Raw genomic sequence first — 7706 nt, forward strand, 5'->3', positions numbered from 1 at the left:
AATTGTTTGTGGGTTGTTGTAGAAGCTAATATGATGTTAATATCATTTCTTGCATTTGTGTGAATAATGTTGTTAACGTGTGGTTGTTGGCATAGTTCACAAATTTGGAAGAAAAGAATGTGTTGTGTTGCTCTTGTCGAGTTTGAAAGATTTCGGGTGGTGTTGTATGTTGGTTGGGCTGTTTTGAATATTGTGCGGGTTGTCCGAAGTGTTCTCGAGTCTTGTTTTGATACAAGACCAATTCCATCGAGCTTCACGAAAATGGAGTCTTTGAAGATCATGGGAGGTCCACATAGGATGGCCTTCAAGATATGGGAGATAGCTTGGATGGAAGGCTTTAAGAGTCCAAGTCCCAAGGCTTGCCTCTTAAAGTGGCCACAATTGCAAGCTTGGGTGATTCAAGGTCGGAAGATGGCTACTTGCGCAAAGGGCTATTTGTGCAAGTGGCTACTTTGCGCAAGAAGGGTTATGATTGCAAGAAGGCCATGCATGCAAGGTTGATTAGAGGGTCATCTATGCAAGGAGGGACGTGTTTGGCCATTGAAGGCCAATCTTTGAATTGAAGACTACACTAAGAAGACTAGCCAAACAAGGCCCTTACTTCATTAAGGGTAGCATTGTAATTGCCTATTAGTCTTCTTTACTTAGCTTGTATATATAGCTTGTCTTTCATTTCATTTTCGGACTTTTTGATGAATTATGAATATTTTGAGTGTTTTTAGGGTTATCTCTAGAGAGAGAAACTTGTGAGAGGCCTTTGGTAGGCTCTTGTTGATTATTGATTGTGAGAGGATTGGTTGCTTGGGAATTCAATTCCCTTGAGGTCATCCTAAGAGGTTGGTGCTATCTAGAGTGTAATTAGGAGGTCTTGGTTATTGAAGAACCTTGGTTGCCTAATTGTGCCTATTTTTGTGTCAATCTATCTATCTTTCTTTTCCTTTTGTTTATCTTCTTAATTTCCCGTTTCCGCGTATCCGTTCTTGTATCAATTGGTATCAGAGCTTGGATTAGATTTGTTCTATCAAATCTAGCCTAGGGTTTGTTACTATATATATATATAAAAAAAAAAACTGGAAATTTTCCACCAAAAACCCCAAAAATTTTGTGTTTGTTTTGTTATTTTGTTATTAGATTCTTATTCCTTAGTACGTTAGGGTTTCAAATCTTCAAATTTCGTGTCATTCGGGTCAATATTGAAGAATCTACCATTGTTGGGTTGAAGCTTTAGAAAAAGTTGAAGAACAACTTGATGGGTTTTGATTTGTGACGAAAATTGGGAGTTGATAACCATTGGGCTTTTTTCTACTAGGTTAAGGGAGCCTAAATCCGAAATTTGGGGGTAAAATGAGTTGATTTGAAGGTAGCTAGAAATTTGAATGTTCATGTGTTCTTGAGCTATCTTCATAGATTCAAGTGGAGAAGAAGACTCAAAAGGAAAGTTAGATCCAAAAGTTTATACCCAAGTTTTGGAAAAGTGTTTTTCTACCCCAAAAGGGTAAATACTAGGTTGAGTGGGCCCAAGAACGTCATCGAATCAAGAAATTTGGTCCAAAATTCGAGAAATTCGAGTTCAACACGAAAATCGGCGAAGTTGGGAACATTGCAAATTACGGACCGTAAATCACTTTACGGACCGTAATCCGTGGTCGTAAACTTGGATCTTGAAATAGTAGCTCAACTACCGGAATTTGGCATCCTTGTTAAATACGGACCGTAAACCCAAAATACGGACCGTAAACCACAATACGGACCGTAAATCACAATACGGACCGTATTCCCCAGTCGTATAAAAGGAACAAGGATTGGAGCATTACGCTAGAAAAGACATCGTTAAATACGGACCGTAAACCACAATACGGCCCGTATCTTGTGGGTCGTAAAGGCAAGGAGCATTCTCTTTTGGGCATCACTAAATACGGACACAAAATACGGACCGTAAACCACAATACGGACCGTATTCGTCAAGCTCAAACCGTATACTCCAGGTACCTTTTTCAATTCCAAATTTCAATTCAACCCACTTTCATTTCTCAAAAAATTCTTGATCCTTAGTTGATGGTCTTGTGTCCCTAATCCTTTGGTAGGAAACAAAAAAAAAAAAAAAAAAATTTAAAATTTCCATTATTTCAAATTGATACCTTGGATCAATTGGGGCTTCACGGTTGTGTTTTCAAGTTATCACCTACCCGGGCCAAAATTTTAATTATTTTCCCGATTTTTACATTCCATTTTCTTGTGTCTCTCAACTAGTAGCCATTTAGTAGTTGTTCCTACTTGTGTTTGCTAGTTCTTGTGTCCGCATTTCTTTCGTGCCAATTCTTTCATGCTTTTCTTCGTTTTTGCTTCGTTGTTAATTTCTTGGTTCAAGTCCGTTAGATTGAATTGAGTCGTCCTCTTTCTTCGAGTCTAACAGAAATCCATTCCGACCTCAAGTAGCAATTGTGCACCTTGCAAGCAACCGGATCCAATTGAGAATCAACACCGGCCAATCCATTTGAGTGGTAAAAGGCAAGAGTGTGTGAGTTCATTTGAGTGGTGCTAGTCGAGCACAAACGAGTGTAAACACGAGTGTGGTGAGGTTTATTTACTACTAACGTGTTTGCTCAGTGTTCTTTGCAGGTACTTCTCCATGGATTCCGATTCATGTGGTGGCGATTATGATTGTTATGATGATGATGATGGTTGTAGTTATGAAGGGGAGGACTAGGGAGCTATGGGAGCTATCAAGAGTGTGACGATGGGGAATATGAGGGCTATATGGGAAATGGTGATCATGAGGAAGTTCGGGGAGAAAATTACCATTTTGAAGGAGAATATGAAGAGAGTGGTACTCATGGGTCTCATGAGGAAGATGGGGATGAAGAAGAACCTTGTTATGCTTCACATGATGAAGGTGAAGGTTCTTGTGCTAATCATGATGATGAAGATGACTCGAGATATGACTCTCCTTCACACGTATCTTATGGGTCTTATAGGGAAAATCCTTATACAAATAAGACTTGTGGAGGGTATGTCTATGGAGGTAGTGGAAGTGCTAATGTTGATTATGGAAGGACTTCTAGTGGGCATGCATATGCTCCTTCTTGTAGTAATTCCTATTCGAAGCAAAGTGGCATGAGTGGGAATGTGAGTACGAGTTGGGGTCATCCTATACAAAAGAAAGTGGTCCCAATGAGGCGATTCATGGAGACCAAGGTGAACATTGGTAGTAGTGAGGTATTTCTCATGCTTGATGACGATTGTTATACAAATTTCATCACCTCGTGCGGTTGAAGTGTTAAGGTTACCTTGTGCGATCCGGCGAAATCCTTATTATGATGAGGGAGGATATTGGGTTGATAGGAAGGTGATGGTATCCATTTCACTTGGCGAGTACCAAGAGGAGGTTTGGTGTGATGTGCTTCCAATGGATAATTGTCATGTATGTTTAGGAGTTCCTTGGTTCCAAAAGCATGGAATCCCACATGAACAAGATTGGCATCGATTTGTAGTGGACAAGAAAGGAAAATTTCTCTTTCCATGCATACTTACTAGGAAGAGTCCAAGTGCAAAAGTGCGAGATACCCATGTGAAATGGCCTACCTTGGCTAGGGAAGCTAGTGGAGAAGAATATGAGAAATGGGAGTCCATAATAGATGAAATCTTCGCTAGCTACAACTATTCACAAGAAATGAAGATGGACTTAGCCGTTCAAACTTTTGACTCAAAGCTTGTCAAATATTGGGAGTATGTGAAATGTTGTGGGAGACAAGTGAGGAGTCCCATCAAGACTTGGGAGGACATGAAAAGGATATTGAGAAGCCAATATCCCAAGCAACATGTGAGAAGAAATGAATCTTTGAGGGTACCTCTTTTGAGAGAACCCCATGCTTGAAGGCAAGGACGGCGGCCACAACCATTTCTTCCATTGGTCAAAGGAGCTTGCATGAACACCAAGGTAAGATCACTTATCCTTATACTCGTACATTTTCATATGATTTTAATGTCAAAACAAGTATGAAAGTTAGTTTACCTTGCGTTAAGCCTAATGCTTCTTTGCCGTGTATTGGTAATGCCATTATTGAAAGTGTTCCCACACTAGTTGATCCTATTGATGACCGAATTGATCCTTCTTGTAAGGTCGATTTGAGTCTGCCTAGTGTTGACACTTGTGCTTTGAATGATAGTGCATTATTGAATGAAGGTGCTCAAACACTAGTTGATCCTTTAGATGACCAAATTGATTCTTCTTGTAAGATCGATTTGTGTCCACCTAGTGTTGACACTTGTGAATTGATTGGTAGAACAATGTCATGTGGTCATCATGTTAGTAATTCTTGCGAGTTTGACATACTACCAACTCGCGTTGAAACTTGTATTGATCAACTTGCTTGTAATGATAATTCACTACTTGAGGATTTTTGTGATGTGTTTAATGTACCTCTAGTTAGTGATGATGTTGATATAGTTGGTCAATTGAAAGAATATGACATCTCACCCTTGTTTGTTTCATGTCAAAATGGGTCTCTTGATCGTACTTTAGTGTCATGTGATAAGACTCCAACTTGTAGTGGTGATGAGTGTCATGTAGATAGTCATGTGAGCGAAAATGCATTGAAAGATGACATTGGTTCTTTTGAGAGTAAAATGACATGCTTTGACTCCTCATTGTTCATGGATTACTTTCTTGTAAAGGATAATGTTTTATTTGAGGATGACATGACTATTGAGAGTAAAGTATCTAGTGAAATGTTTTGTAATGTTGAAAGTGTGGTCACTTTTGGTGACTACATGGTATTTGAAAATACACTATGGGATGATAACACTCTTCCCTATGATGGAGATCCTCCCTTGAGGAATTGTGATCCACTTATTGGGAGGGGAAGTGTTCAAAAGGAAGGTGAAACTTGTCTGTAAATTGCTAATTCTTCCTTGGGTATTCCGAATAGTAGTAGTATCGACCATGCTCTTGAGTTTCATAGTGAAACTACATTTGAGGACATCCTAGATGAAGTTATTTTGCGTGACACCTTTCTTTATTATCTTTTTCCTTATGATGACATTCATGATCTTTTTGGGAGTGCATCTTACGGAGGGCGGGGTCCTATTGGGGTACTCAGTTGTTACCTTGCCCGTGATATGTGGGTATCTTTTCCCTTTGACCCCAGTGAAGTCTTAACTTGGTGTGAATGGTATCATTTTGCAATTGAGGATCATTTGTATGTCCTGCCAACTTGGTGTCTTGACACCATTGGCTCCTTTAGAATATCCTCATTTCTTAATCTTTTTGTTAGCCAAGCTCTTATTGCTCTACTTGAGAGCTTATTTTGCTTGAAAATGATTGATACTTGGCTATATGACAAATTTGTGCTTACTTGGCATGGTGGTAGGTTAGTCCACCCTAACACTAACCCTCATCCGTTGAGGACTTGGTTTTTGTTTGTCTCCTTTATGGTTTTGCAAGGTTTAGATTCGAGGACGAATCCTTTTCAAGAAGGGGAGAATGATACAAGACCAATTCCATCGAGCTTTATGAAAATGGAGTCTTTGAAGATCATGGGAGGTCCACATAGGATGGCCTTCAAGATATGGGATATAGCTTGGATGGAAGGCTTTAAGAGTCAAGTCCCAAGGCTTGCCTCTTAAAGTGGCCACTGATGCAAGCTTGGGCGATTCAAGGTCGGAAGATGGCTACTTGCGCAAAGGGCTATTTGTGCAAGTGGCTACTTTGCGCAAGAAGGGTTATGATTGCAAGAAGGCCGTGCATGCAAGGTTGATTAGAGGGTCATCTATGCAAGGAGGGACGTGTTTGGCCATTGAAGGCCAATCTTTGAATTGAAGACTACACTAAGAAGACTAGCCAAACAAGGCCCTTACTTCATTAAGGGTAGCATTGTAATTGCCTATTAGTCTTCTTTACTTAGCTTGTATATATAGCTTGTCTTTCATTTCATTTCGGGACTTTTTGATGAATTGTGAATATTTTGAGTGTTTTTAGGGTTATCTCTAGAGAGAGAAACTTGTGAGAGGCCTTTGGTAGGCTCTTGTTGATTATTGATTGTGAGAGGATTGGTTGCTTGGGAATTCAATTCCTTTGAGGTCATCCTAAGAGGTTGGTGCTATCTAGAGTGTAATTAGGAGGTCTTGGTTATTGAAGAACCTTGGTTGCCTAATTGTGCCTATTTTTGTGTCAATCTATCTATCTTTCTTTTCCTTTTATTTATCTTCTTAATTTCCCGTTTCCGCGTATCCGTTCTTGTATTATGTTTGTATGGTCTCGGTTTAGTACTTGAACGTGTGATCATTGGTGTTGGCTTGATTGTATGTGGTTGACTTGAATGTAATTGGAATGCCGTCGAATTTTGTAGAAAGGAGTTACTAACGTTAGAATGCATTTTGAATTAATCGTTGATGTTGTTAATATGGTTGTTGGTATTGTTGTTGATGATTTGGCTGAGTGGAATTCTCGGGGTTTGTTGAATTTATAAAGGAAATCTTTGCCCGAATTTCTATAAATGAAGTGCTAGCTTAGGATTGGATTCCTAAGTACCTATAGCTAATGTTTGGTATCTAATGGCGTTGTTGTAGATCTTGGGAAGCCCGAGACTTAAGTTCGGATTAACTTAGGAAGCGGACAAGGTATGTAAAGCCTATCCCTTCTTTCTTTTGGCATGTCTTAGATGTAAGTGAGATACGACACAAGCCTCGGGGTAATTCTATTCATAAGTTCCGAGCATGTTTACGATTCTTATTCACTTCTTGATATTAGCCTTCTTAATATGGTCGAGCCATTGCCCTTGAGTCTTTTGTATGATTGGATAGTAAGTGATGTCTAAAGGGATCCTATTCCTAGAGGACTCTATAATGGATATGTCCCTAACTTTCAAAGGCGGCCTCGGATTGCTTTGATACGTTCGTAGAGGATTCTATAATGAATAATGCCCGTAACTTTCATGAGCGGGCTCAGATTGGTTTGATACATGCCCACGATCCCTGAGACTCGCCTTAACATAGTTTTAATGACATTTAGAACGAACTTAATATGACTATCATCCTGACACTCGAGCGTTGGTTGGTCTACTTGTCTATTGAGTCTCGAAAGATGATTTTATATGCATATGGCTATTCACTATTCTGTTTGTGCATTCTGTTTTCGCATCTTTCTCCGAGTCCCGCACTAGAGGGCCGGGTATATATATATATATATATCATGGTGTTATGATGTGTTACAGAGTTATGCGTGTTCGGGTATCTTTGTGATACGGAGTTATCTTGTGAGTATCTTTGTGATACGGAGTTATCCGTGTTGGAGGTATCTTTGTGATACGGAGTATCTTTGTGATACGAGTTATGCTATGTTCTAGAGTATCTTGTGATACGGAGTTATCCGTGTTTCGAAGTATCTTTGTGCTATGGCGCCAAAGATGGGGTGGCGACCATGTTTACCGAGTCCTATAAGGGGCCGGATATGATATATGATATTGATATGCATGATTTGTGTTTCAAAAGCAAGCATTTTGGTATTCTGGTTATTGTATTCATTTTCTATACTCCTTATTTCAGTTATGGTCCTGTTTACTGTATTTCATGCCTTACATACTCAGTACATATTCCGTACTGACCCCCATTCTTCGGGGGGCTGCGTTTCATGCCCGCAGGTACGGACGCCCACTTTGGTGCTCCGCCAGCTTAGGATATCTATTCGGCTATCTCGGAGCGCTCCCTTG

This window comes from Lycium ferocissimum, unplaced genomic scaffold (genome assembly GCF_029784015.1).
Source record: "Lycium ferocissimum isolate CSIRO_LF1 unplaced genomic scaffold, AGI_CSIRO_Lferr_CH_V1 ctg10638, whole genome shotgun sequence".
NCBI lineage: Eukaryota > Viridiplantae > Streptophyta > Magnoliopsida > Solanales > Solanaceae > Lycium > Lycium ferocissimum.